This window comes from Nyctibius grandis, chromosome 26 (assembly GCF_013368605.1).
Source record: "Nyctibius grandis isolate bNycGra1 chromosome 26, bNycGra1.pri, whole genome shotgun sequence".
NCBI lineage: Eukaryota > Metazoa > Chordata > Aves > Nyctibiiformes > Nyctibiidae > Nyctibius > Nyctibius grandis.
This window is the reverse complement of record NC_090683.1, coordinates 1,443,736-1,456,749: the sequence shown is the minus strand read 5'-3', so window position 1 is coordinate 1,456,749 and position 13,014 is coordinate 1,443,736. Positions and strand designations below refer to the sequence as shown.

At 50.0% G+C, this 13,014-nt stretch overlaps 2 pseudogenes; one reads left to right on the top strand and one right to left on the bottom strand.

Moving 5' to 3' along the window:
* Positions 1–4,492: 4,492 nt before the first annotated feature.
* LOC137673704 (feather keratin Cos1-1/Cos1-3/Cos2-1-like) lies at positions 4,493–5,255 on the bottom strand (annotated as a pseudogene).
* A 6,256-nt stretch (positions 5,256–11,511) lies between these two features.
* On the top strand, positions 11,512–12,284 carry LOC137673713 (feather keratin Cos1-1/Cos1-3/Cos2-1-like; annotated as a pseudogene).
* The last annotated feature ends 730 nt before the right edge of the window (positions 12,285–13,014 follow it).

Sequence of the window (13,014 nt, the reverse complement as noted above, 5' to 3'; positions counted from 1 at the left end):
TTGTTGGAGGACAGTTTCCCCCCGAAAAAAGGCTCTGGTGTCCCAGGCAGGGTGAGAAGATGGAGATGCCCTGGCACTGGTGAAAAACCCGGTGCCACTGCTTGCAGGTCTCAGAGAAGAAGAAGTGAGGCCTTGGTCTCTGGGCACAGCAAGAAGTTGCCCACTGCCTGGATAATGAGTACGGACAGTGACTCTGCCTGGAACTGTAGGAAGGATGAGAGTGAGGGGAGCATTGCCTGGTCCATGAGACCCTTCATGCCTGAGCCCTTATTTCAAGCCCAGCAGTACCTTCAGGAATTCCTCCTCTGCACCTAGCACCTAGGAGATGATGATTGCCTGAGGGTGACAAGTGTTTAAATCACTGAAGCTAAGGGTGGAGGTCAAAGAAATTGTCAAGTATCATTGAAAAGCATACCTAAATACCTAAAACTGGTTTAAGGTGTTTTTTTTTTTTTGGTCTTTGTTTCTCACCATCCTATTCTATTTTTAATTGGTAATAATTTACATTAATCTTCCCCAAGTTGAGTCTGTTTTGCCTGTGAGGGTAACTTGTATTTGATCTCCCTGTCTTTATCTTGACCCATGAGTTTTTTCACCTTATTTTCTCCCCCTGTCTTGTTGAGGAGGAGGACTGAAAAAGACTGGGTGGGCATCTGGCAGCCAGCCAATGTCAAACCCACCAAAGGTAATGACAAAGTTACTCCAAACAGGAAAATATGATGCCCTTGAGAAATGTAAACATAAACAAGAAGTAATAAGGTGGAGGACAGGACCAGGGAAGAACATGGACAAGACTCCCATTTGACGTGCCCCAGTGTCTGTTCTAGGGTTGGGTTGGTACCTGTCCTGTACCACTGTGTCCCTTGTCATCAAGAAAGGTGAAGCCTTAGTTTCTGGGCACAGCAAAAAGATGCCCAGCATCCAGGGAGATGGACAAAGACAGTGACTCTACTCCAAACTTCAGGTAGGAGGAGCATGAGTGGAATTTCATGTGGTCCATGGGGCACTGTGTGCCCGAGTCATCATTTTGAGCCCAGCAGTGCCTTCAGGCACCATGCATCCAGGAGACCATGGATACCCAAGGGGTGCCAGGATTTAGAGCATTACCCAGGACTGAAGTCTGACATCTAAAAAAGAAATTTTCAAGTATAAATGAGAAGCATACCTAAATGTTGGCATTAATAGTGAAGCCACAAGTCGTTTGCACAGACTCAAGGAAGATGGATACCTGAAATGAGCCATGAGAAGGCAGGGGTTCACTGGACTGTGGAGAACCCAAGTTGCTATGGGGATGCTCTGTACACTGCTGCCATCTACCCGGTCACCATCTGCCTGTGAATGGTGGGATGATGGCCAGAAATTGGGGATTTCCTGCAGGGATGAGCAGGGAGCAGATGTTTTGTGGCACTTAGGGCCTGCAGAGCTGGACTTACACAAACCCTGACAACAGAGTGCCTCAACACCTTCATCACCTCGCCTCACAAATGGGTGGCCAGGATTCAGATGAAGGCTCTCATAACTGTACCTTCAGGCAGAAAGACCCTCTGCCTTCATTTTACCTTTTCCTCGGGCGAAGAAAGTCTCCAGAGCTCCAGATGTGCATGGCTGCCCTCTTTCCTCAGTATCTCCTTCTGGCCAAGGCCTCTGATATGCCAACTTTTTTGATCCCGCTGGTCCTCAAGAATATCAGCCAACACAATATCTGTCTCCAGTAGAGACAGATCAGAGAAGCTGCTGAGCACAGAAAGATATCTCACTGTTGCCAAAATGGCCCAGTGGGAATGGAGAGGATAACTGCTCTTGCACAGAGCCCTTCTGGAGCAGAGCTGGGATCTGGCAGTGGTACAACCATAGAGGCCCAGCAAAGCTGCCCCAGGCTTGGAAGAGACAAAGCACCACAGAGCAGCCATGGGTCTTTGGGTACTGGGTGATCTCCTGGAGCTCCAGTGGCCCATGGGGCTCTTGGGTTCAGAGAGAGTGGGGACTCCATTGTGTAGCCTGAGTGTGGCTGATACCAATTGTAACTTGTGAATTACTTCAGCCCTGCATGTCTGGATGGCAGCTGGACCATGCCAGGTGCTGAAGGACTGTCTGAGGTACCTATCTCATCTCTCTGTGCCCATGTGAGCTGACCATGGACCCTAGACTGGGTAATGGAGGGGAGGGAAAGATGGATATGAGACTGTGAGCTGTCCCCAGGTGTTATTGTCTCCCTATCCCCACTGTTTAATATCTTTATCGAGGATCACCGATGGTAGGACCACCGTTTGGAGCCATCGTCTATTCGAACCTCCTCCCTCAGCACAGTGCCATCCAGAGCGAGAGGAGATCTCTTCCCCAAGAGACAGAGATTCTGCTGACCTCATCCATTGGCCTCCCCCAGCCACGGGCTCCTCACTCAAGAGTTGGGCTCCCCATTCACAGAACATGCTCCAGGGTCCAGTGTTCCAGTCCCATCTGGGAAGTGATGCAGCAAGGCTGGAAGGACTGATGGCCATTGACTGTGGAGTAGCCAGGAATGTCTTCCTCAGCTCCAAGAGAAGGGGCACAAAACAAAATCATAGAATCATAGAATTATAGAATTATTTTGGTTGGAAAGGACCTTTAAGATCATCGAGTCCAACCATTAACCTAACACTACCAAGTCCACCACAAAACCATATCTCTAAGCACCACATCTACACATCTTGGTGTGGTGACTCAATCACTTCCCTGGGCAGCCTGATCCACTGCTTGATAACACTTTCAGTGAAGAAATTTTTCCTACTATCCAATCTAAACCTCCCCTGGCACAGCTTGAGGCTGTTTCCTCTCGTTCTATCACTTGATACCTGGGAGAACAGACTAACACTCGCCTCACTACAACCTCCTTTCAGGTAGTTGTAGAGAGCGAGAAAATCTCCCCTCAGCCTCCTTTTCTCCAGACTAAACAACTCCAGTACCCTCAGCCACTTCTCAAAAGACTTGTTCTCCAGAACCTTCACCAGCTTTGTTGCCCTTCTTTGGGATCTGTCCAGCGTCTCAATGTCTTTCTTGTAGTGAGGGGCCCAAAACTGAACCCAGTATTCAAGGTTCAGTCTCACCAGTACCGAGTACAGGGGAATGACCACTTCCTTTGTCCTGCTGGCCACACTATTTCTGATACAAGCCAGGATGCTGTTGGCCTTCTTGGCCACCTGGGCACACTGCTGGCTCATATTCAGCCGGCCATTGGTCAACACCCTCAGGGCCTTTTCCGCCACGCAGCTTTCCAGACTCTCTTCCCCCAGCCTGTAGCGGTGCATGGGGTTGTTGTGCCCCAAGTGCAGGACCTGACACTGGGCCTTGTTAAACCTCATCCAATTGGCCTTGGCCAATTGATCCAACCTGTCCAGATCCCTCTGCAGAGCCTTCCTACTCTCAAGAAGATCAACACTCCTGCACAACTTGGTGTCATCAGCAAATTTACTGAGAGTGCACTCGATCCCCCTCATCCAGATCCTCGATAAAGATATTAAACAGAACTGGCCCCAATACTGAGCCCTGGGGAACACCACTAGTGACCAGCCACCAACTGGATTTAACTCCATTCACCACAACTCTTTGGACCTGGCCATCCAGCCAGTTTTTTTATCCCAGCGAAGCATATGCATGTCCAAGCCATGAGCAGTCAGTTTCTCCAGGAGAATACTGTGGGAGACGGTGTCAAAGGCTTCACTAAATGCTAGGTAGACACATCCACAGCATTTCCCTCGTCCAGTAAGCGGGTCATCTTCTCATAAAGACAGATCAGGTTAGTAAAGCAGGACCTGCCTTTCATAAACCCATGCTAACTGGGCCTGATTGCCTCATTGTCTTCTATGTGCCGTGTGATGGCACTCAAGATGATCTGTTCCATAATCTTCCCTGGCACCAAGGTGAGACTGACAGACCTGTAGTTCCCCAGATCTTCCTTCTGGCTCACCTTGTAGATGGGTGTCACATTTACTAATTTCCCGTCAGCTGTCTCAATACCCTTGGGAGGATCCATTCCTGCCCAATAGACTTGTGCTTGTCTAAGTGGCATAACAGGTCGCTAAATATTTCCATTACGTATCCATTACAGTAAGTCCCACCCTCCCCTTCCTCCACCTTTTCCCCTGAGCAGACTGGTAGACTTATCACAGAAGGAGGAAGGACTCGGAGGCCCAGGCTTGGATGCAGCACAACTTTAATGAGTCTAAAGAAGAAAAGGGGATGGCTCACATGGAGCACCAGGGACAGCCACTAAGATGAAGAAAGAAGCTCCTGCAGGGTGTCCATCTGCCTGCCCTGCAAAGGGAGGGAGGCAAACAGATCCCCATCACACTCGAATTAAGAGGTGGAGACAGGAAAAATAAAGAAAAGAGAGAAGAGAGTGGAAGAAGGAAACAATGGCCTGAAGCTCTAAATAAAATGCCCTGAAGTCTATGTCCTGTCCAGTACCATGTTCTGAGGTCTTCAATGTTCTTCTCAGGAGATGTTGCCAGCAGATTTAGCAGGGCTGACATCTGTTGCCACAGTAGCGGTTAGTAATGCAGGAGAGGTCACAGCACCCAGAGTTGATGGGCACTCCATCACAGCTGAGGATGCTGCCAACAGCAGCAGAGGTGGAGGATCCCACAACAGTGTTCTGTGGGAAGGAGCTGAGGATGGGGCCAGGCAGGGTCACCACCACAGGGGAGGGCTGGATGACAACGGTGGAGTTCTGGCACTGCCTGACACAGGGCTCATTGCAGCTGTTGGCCAGTGGGGTCGGGCCGCAGGGCTGGCATGGCGGGCAGCAGGGCTGGCACTTATCGTAGCAGGACATGTCTCTGGGCCCAAACTACACCTGGGAGAGAGGGCAAAGGGAAGCAGAAAACATGGACACATGAGAAGCAGCACTGCATCCATCCACTGTGGAGCCAAGGCATCTCCTGGCTCAGTATACACTCCACAGCTCAAAGCCCAGGAGCCACCTCAACTAACTCCCAGCTCCTCTCTGTGGAAGACCTTCTCTCCCCTTCCCTCTCCCATGAGAAGCAGCTGCCAGCCCTGGGCTAGGACAGCCCATATCAGTTGAGACATACGTGGAGGAAAGAGCTGATCTTGAAGGAGGGGGATAAGAGGCTTCACACTCACCTGATTCCCAAGGAGAAGGAGGCAAGAGAAGTGGATGAGAGAGCAGAGAACTGGGCTGCCTTTTATAGTAGCTCTGCACTGCCTCAGGCCCAGAGGCACCCTTTGTGGAAGTAATAATTTTCTGACAAGCTCATGTCAAATGCAAACCATCCCAGCTAATGGTATGGGTGGTGTCTTGGTTTCCTGCACTGCTGCCTTTTCATTTCCTGGCTTATGCCACGTGCTTTCCCATATGAAGGCTTCTGTAAGTGCCGGGATGAGAGGCCCAAGGATGTCCGGGGTAGAAACACGTCAGCACAGGCAGAAGACTCAGCTCAAGTGCTGATGGTGTCCTGTGCAGGCAGGTGATGTGCACCTGGGTCATTCCTGTGGGCTTGTTTGTGGCAAAGTTGACAGGAAACGGGCATCGCTCTCATGTTTCTTGTCTGGATGCCCCAGGACTGCCATTTGAGAGGACATGCCAAATGCTTTTCTCTTGCTCCCCACATCTCTCTCTGATGGATGCCCACTGTTGGGCTCATAAGTGGTCTTCTGCTGGGAGGGTTTGACCCTTTTTTCCAACACTAAGAGTGCTCTCAGGACAATTTTGCTGGGCTCATTTGCCTCATCCCCTCTCTGTGCAGTCTCTGCGGGTCCTCAGGCAACACCATGAGTATGTCTGGAGCCTCATCCTTCCCCGGGGTACTTGAGTCCTCTTCTGCCAGTGTGGTCCCCAGCATCTCCTCAGCAGAGTCCACAGTTGCTGATGTTTTCTGGCTTTATGTGAGCGTACAGGGTTTTGCATGTTTCCGTGAAGGCATGCATGAACACATGTGTGTCAGTCTGTACTTGTGTGCCCCTTGTCATGATGTCATGTGCAGGTCCTAAGAGGGTGTCTCCACCCTGATGTGTCCATGGGCACTGCAGAGTAGCAGATTGCCCTTGCCAGAAGGAGTCCGTCTGCAGCTGAATGGAGGTGCCTTTGGCCTGGCAGAGAGGTGCTCAGAGAACTGAAATGCAGTCTCTGCCTCCTGTGCCCTCCATTTCTTGCTTTATGTCCTGGGAGAAAGGCCAAGAGAGCCTGCCCACCTATGCAGGCCATTGCCCTTATGATGCAGCGTTGCTGGTGACTAGGATGGGATACAGGTTTCTTGCGTAACGCCAATGCCACCACTCAGCCTGGTGTTGAGTGAGCAGGGGCCAAGACCTGGCACCAAATGGGTATTGAACTGAAGGGAACGGAGTCCAGATGTTGCTCTGTTGTGAGAGGTAGATTTGACTCTCTGGGTGGCACAGGGAGAGCCGAACAGGTGAGGACTCCTTTGGTGTTCAAGCACCAGATCTTCCATGTCCCCCATAAAAAAATGAATCTGGGATCACAACAACTGTGCTTAGGAAGGCAGGGATATGTGATTCATGGCCAAATCACACAAACTCTGATGCTGTTTCATTAGGGAGATCAGGCAAAGTCCCTCTTTGCAACAAGGGCTGCAGGTATTTTGTAAGGGCCTTAAGCACATCGTCCATCCTAGTCTGCCTTGTCTCTGATCCAGCTTAGAGGTACTGTAACTGAGGGATACCCTCTTCCCTTTGTTGACCTTGCTAAGATCATTCCCCCCATGCTGCTGGGAGGCTTTAGCCAGGGCCGACTCCTCAACCCATGAGAGCAGCTGTCAAGCTTAAGTTCTAATGCTTGTCCCAAAGCTGAGTTACAGCTCCAGCTGTGACTCATCTGTACCTGTGTCTGGCCACAGGCCCCACTGAACTCCGCTTCGACCCTGACATGTGGGTGACTTCCCATCTCAACCTGACACCTACCTTATCTCTATGAACACACCTGGTGATCGCTGGACATTGTTGAACCCTGACTACTATCATGAGACCTTATCCTGACGTTGACTCACCGACTCAGTGATTGCCTTTCCAACTTGACCCCAGACATATGTAAGACAAGAACCTGAGCCAGAAGATGAGCAGGACAACTTAAAACTCCGTGTACAGTTGCAGACCTATGATCTTACTGGGGTTTTGGAGAAAAGCTGGGATAGCTCTCATGTCTGGAGTGTGCAGTGCCTCTGCAAAACAGAAGGCAGAATTGCAACCCTGTACTCCCATAAGAGCAGACTTTTGTCCCCTTCGGGACCTGCCAGGCAGAATCCTTCAGGAAAGTGCCCTGGAGGGTCAAAGAGGCCCAGGGGGAATGGGAAATACAACATTGAAGATCTGATGATAATAAAATAGTTCACCATGACTAGCTCCAACTGCTCCACTTGATAAAGGCATCAGAAAGATCTACCAAGGACATTGGATGTATTAGCTATATTTTGGAGCGTGCCTTTCCAAATCTTTAAGCATGACCAATAATGCCATTTTACTTAAGGTTATTCAAAATTACATCTGTCCCTTATGGAAGCCTGGACCAGTTCTTTTCTGTTTAAATTTTTATTCATCTAATTGTGCTTTGCACTTTGTTGGACGCACTCTATTTGGTTTATATGGCAAGGCTTTGAGAGCTGGGGTTGCAGGGGTGGCCTCTGTTAAAAAAGTCCAGCGACTACCCCCATGTCTAACAGAGTCAGTTCCAACTGTCTCCAAAACAGACTCACTGCTGCCCAGCGCTGAGGCCATTAGCAATGCTGGTGGTGACTCCATGAAAACTTATTTGAGAAAGGGCAAAACACTGCACAGGAAATGAGGAATAGTGAAAAAAAGTTTGAGAAACAATACTGCAAACACCAAAGCCAGAAAAGAGGGAGGAGGAAGAAGTGTTCCAGGCAAGGTGCGGAGATTCCTGGGTAGCCCATGGGAAAGACCACAGGGAGCAGATATCCACACTGCAGACTGTGGAGGATCCCACACCAGATCAGGTAGATATCCCCTGCAGGAACCATGGGCTGTGCAGAACCCATGCTGAAGTAGACTTCTGGCAGGGACTGTGGCACCTGGAGGACCCATGCTGGAGCAGTCTTATCTGGAAGGACTGCAGCCCACAGACAGGAACAACACTGGAGCTGGTTTTGAAGGACTACAGTCTATGGGAACAACTCATGCTGCAGCAGAGATAAATGTGAGGAGGAAACAGTGGTAGAAAGGAACTGTTGGGTACTGTGCAACCTCCCATTCCACAACCACTGCGCTGCTTGGGTGTGGAGGAAATAGAAGAGCCATGAATGAAGGAGGGATATTGAGTCTGTGAAAAAGAGGTGGGGATGTGGTGAAGGTATTTTAGGATTTTTGTAGCTGTTTCTCACTGTCCTGCTCTATTTTTCATTGACAACATGTTAAATGAATCTTCAAGTCAAGTCTGTTTTGCCTGTGATGGTAATTGGTAAGGAATCCCCCTGTCTTTATCTCGACCCACATCCTTTTTCACCTTACTTTCTCCTCCTGTCCTGTCAAGGAGGGAGAAGGAGACAGCTGCTGGGTGGGTGTCTGGAAGCTGTCCAAGGTCTTTTTGGTTTTGCAATAACTATGGTAATTAGAAGTGCCATGATGTGATTATCACTTACTTACATGGATTATTTCTGCTTTCGATGTGTGCCAGCAGAAGCAGGCTCTTTCCCCACTGTTGTTCCCCTCCGATGACCACGGGCAGTGATGTGAATTGGCCTTTGTGCTTGTGTACCTGGGAACTAGTGGCAGCTTTACAGCCACGGACAGAGCACAGCCCACCAACCCTCCTGCCATAGGCTCAAACAAGGACACCCCAAAGGCCATGTGGGAGGAAAGCTGTGAATGGGAGCTGCTGTGCTGATGACCTGCTTTCTTCAGCTCTTTCTGACTCTGCTAGCAAAGGTCCTGCATGAGAACTGATGACAGAGGAGAAACACCTGCTGCTTTGGTTGTCTCAGACTCCATTCACTTGCATTTCTTACCCCAACCATCCATCCCTCATTGCCCCTCTTTTCCAGCCCATTCCCTCTCAATGTTTCACAGATAGGTCAGTGCAGAAGATCTCGGCTCTCCTTGTAATCCCAGATTTCAGATCTTCAAGCACCAAAGGCTGTTCCCTCTGAGCTCTAGGCTTCAGGAGAGGAGGGAGCTTAGGAGGCGAGACACAGTACGGTTCTCCTCTCTTGGCATCCTGGCAGGAGGCCACTCTGTGCCAGGCTGAGCTCTGGGCAAAGGGCCTTCAGTTCTCTCCTGGCACTCCTGTTTCCCAATATGCACCCAGAGATCTGCAGTCAACTATTGTTTTTCTGTGAGGGCCTGGGGTTAGTGACTCGGGGAAAAGGAGAAGGTGGTGAGAGCTCCTGCCATGGCACTGTTCTTTCCCTGCACCCCAGGCTGGGATTGCATTTGCCACGAGCTGCAAAGAGAGAATGTGGGCTGTTCTCTCTACAGTAGCATTGGAAGAACTGTCAGACAGTGTCATCTTGCAGATGACATCTTGCATGTGAATAAACTTTTTGTACAAGTGTGTTGCAGAACATCACCCTGAGATCCTACTGACTCTTCATCACAGAGGAGTGTTTAGATAAAAGTGTGACGAGTTCGATGGCAAGGTTCACTCTATTACTTACTACATGGAGTAAACATACACAGGGAAAACTGGGTTAGAACCACGCCTGATTCTCTATATCACTTAGCTAAGATTTCAGTATTTTATCATGCTTCTTTCCACTTCACTTACCTTCCGTCTCTGCATCCGTTGTTAGTTCGTTCCAAAGTTTGAACCCCAGGTTTCCCAAGGCAGACTCTCAGGCATCGGATTTTATAAAACAAATAATTTAATAGAGTGGTACAGCAGCATGGTCAGCTCATGTCTCTGGAGAAGGACTGAAGGGGTTGGTGGGGCAAAAAATCCCTGGGCAATTATACCTTTACAGACTATTCACCCACCCCTAATGCGATGGTTCAGTCCAGTAGTAATATTTGGGTCTGGGTTCTTCTATTTCCTCATTGGATTCCGTCATTGTCTTCAGACAGGCCTTGTCTTGTCTAGTTGCAGCTGCTGTCGATGGTTTGTAGCCTTGGAGCCTCCATATCTTCTGGTTTGCACTGGCTTTGGAGGCCCAGTTTTGACTAAGCAGGTACACGCTCGGTAAACCTAAGTGGAAATTCACAGCTTGCAGCCTAAGGCTTCAGCAAATCCAGCTACTCATGCTAAGTAAGTGAACTTAAGCAAACAGCATAATAATCACACAACCTTATAACTCTAAGGGACTCATTCTATTGAAAATCTACTTATTTAAGCTAAACAACTAATACCTCTTAGCATTGAGAGGCATCACTGCTAAAGGGGAGAGTTGCCTGGCATCCACTCCAGTTGCCATCCAAGGAGAATTAAGACTGGGCTCATTCAGCTAACTCTCATTGTTGAAAGATCAGTTCAATACCCATTTGGTGCCAGGTCTTGGCCCCTGCTCACTCAACACCAGGCTGAGTGGTGGCATTGGCGTTACACAAGAAACCTGTATCCCATCCTAGTCAACAGCAACGCTGCATCATAAGGGGAAACATTCAGGGGCAATGGCCTGCATAGGTGGGCAGGCTCTCTTGGCCTTTCTCCCAGGACATAAAGCAAGAAATGGAGGGCACAGGAAGCAGAGACTGCATTTCAGTTCTCTAAGCACCTCTCTGCCAGGCCAAAGTCACCTCCATTCAGATGTAAATGGGCTCCTTCTGGCAAGGGCAATCTGCTACTCTGCGGTACTTGTGAACACATCAGGGTGGAGACCCCCTCTTAAGACCTGCACATGACATCATGACGAGGGGCACACAAGTACAGACTGACACACGTGTGCTCATGCATGCCTGCATGGAAACATGAAAAACCCTGTACGCTCACATAAAGCCAGAAAACATCAGCAACTGTGCTAAGGAGATGTTGGGGACCACACTGGCAGAAGAGGACTCAAGTAACCCGGGGAAGGACCAGGCCCCAGACATATTCATGGTGTTGCTTGAGGACCTGCAGAGGCTGCACAGAGAGGGGATGAGGCAAATGAGCCCAGCAAAATTGTCCTGAGAGCACTCTTAGTGTTGGAAAAAAGGGTCAAACCCTCCCAGCAGAAGACCACTTATGAGCCCAACAGTGGGCATCCATCAGAGAGAGATGTGAGGAGCAAGAGAAAAGCATTTGTCATGTCCTCTCAAATGGCAGTCCTGGGGCATCCAGACAAGAAACACGAGAGGATGCCCGTTTCCTGTCAACTTTGCCACAAACAAGCCCACAGGAATGACCCAGGTGCACATCACCTGCCTGCACAGGACACCATCAGCACTTGAGCTGAGTCTTCTGCCTGTGCTGACGTGTTTCTGCCCCGAACATCCTTGGGCCTCTCATCCCGGCACTTACAGAAGCCTTCATATGGGAAAGCACGTGGCATAAGCCAGGAAATGAAAAGGCAGCAGTGCAGGAAACCAAGACACCACCCATACCATTAGCTGGGATGGTTTGCATTTGACATGAGCTTGTCAGAAAATTATTACTTCCACAAAGGGTGCCTCTGGGCCTGAGGCAGTGCAGAGCTCCTATAAAAGGCAGCCCAGTTCTCTGCTCTCTCATCCACTTCTCTTGCCTCCTTCTCCTTGGGAATCAGGTGAGTGTGAAGCCTCTTCTCCCCCTCCTTCAAGATCAGCTCTTTCCTCCATGTATGTCTACAGATGATATGGGCTGTCCTAGCCCAGGGCTGGCAGCTGCTTCTCATGGGAGAGGGAAGGGGAGAGAAGGTCTTCCACAGAGAGGAGCTGGGAGTTAGTTGAGGTGGCTCCTGTGCTTTGAGCTGTGCAACGTATACTGAGCCAGGAGATGCCTTGGTTCCACAGTGGCTGGGTGCAGTGCTGCTTCTCATGTGTCCATGTTTTCTGCTTCCCCCTGCCCTCTCTCCCAGGTGCACCTCCAGGCCAAAGACATGTCCTGCTACGACCAGTGCCGGCCATGCCAGCCCTGCTGCCCGCCATGCCAGCCCTGCGGCCCGACCCCACTGGCCAACAGCTGCAATGAGCCCTGTGTCAGGCAGTGCCAGAACTCTACCGTAGTCATCGAGCCCTCCCCTGTGGTGGTGACCCTGCCTGGCCCCATCCTCAGCTCCTTCCCACAGAACACCATTGTGGGATCTTCCACCTCTGCTGCTGTTGGCAGCATCCTCAGCTGTGATGGAGTGCCCATCAACTCTGGGTGCTGTGACCTCTCCTGCATTACTAGCCGCTACTGTGGCAACAGATGTCAGCCCTGCTAAATCTGCTGGCAACATCCCCTGAGAAGAACCTCCAAGACCTCGGAACATAATGCTGGACAGGAGATAGAGCTTTGGGGCATTGTTTGGGCCATTGTTTCCTTCTTCCACTCTCTATATTTCCTTTGCTGTTGCTGTCTCCCAGAGCCAGCCTGATGGGGATCTGTTGGCCTCCCTTGCTTTGCAGGGCAGGCAGATGGACACCCTGCAGGATCTTCTTTCTTCATCTTAGTGGCTGTCCCTGGTGCTCCCTGTGAGCCACCTCCTTTTCTTCTTTAGACTCATTAAAGTTGTGCTGCATCAAAGCCTGGGCCTCTGAGTCCTCCTTCCTTCTGTGGCAAGTGTACCAATCTGCTCAGGGGAAAAGGTGGAGGAAGGGAAGTGTTGGACTCCCTGCAGTGCGTTTTGTCCCTTGGCAATATGCTAAATTAATTTCATGGTTTCATGAATAAACTAATCATAATTGCTTCTGAGGGGTGCTCAGCTTAGTGGGTGTCTCATCTTACCTTAACTCCCTTCGGCAAAGACAACGGCAGCTCTCTCCCAGTATTCTCTGAGGCAATTAAGAAACCAGTGCACCCAGGAATTATCACACATACAATGAGCTGCAACGAGAGCCAGCCATTTCATGGCAATGGTCAGTTCCAGCAAACCAGAAATGTCTGTCAGATGTCTGCCAGATCCTCTCTGCTCTGGTCTACTACTTGCTTTTCAGCCCAGGCATGGTCAGACC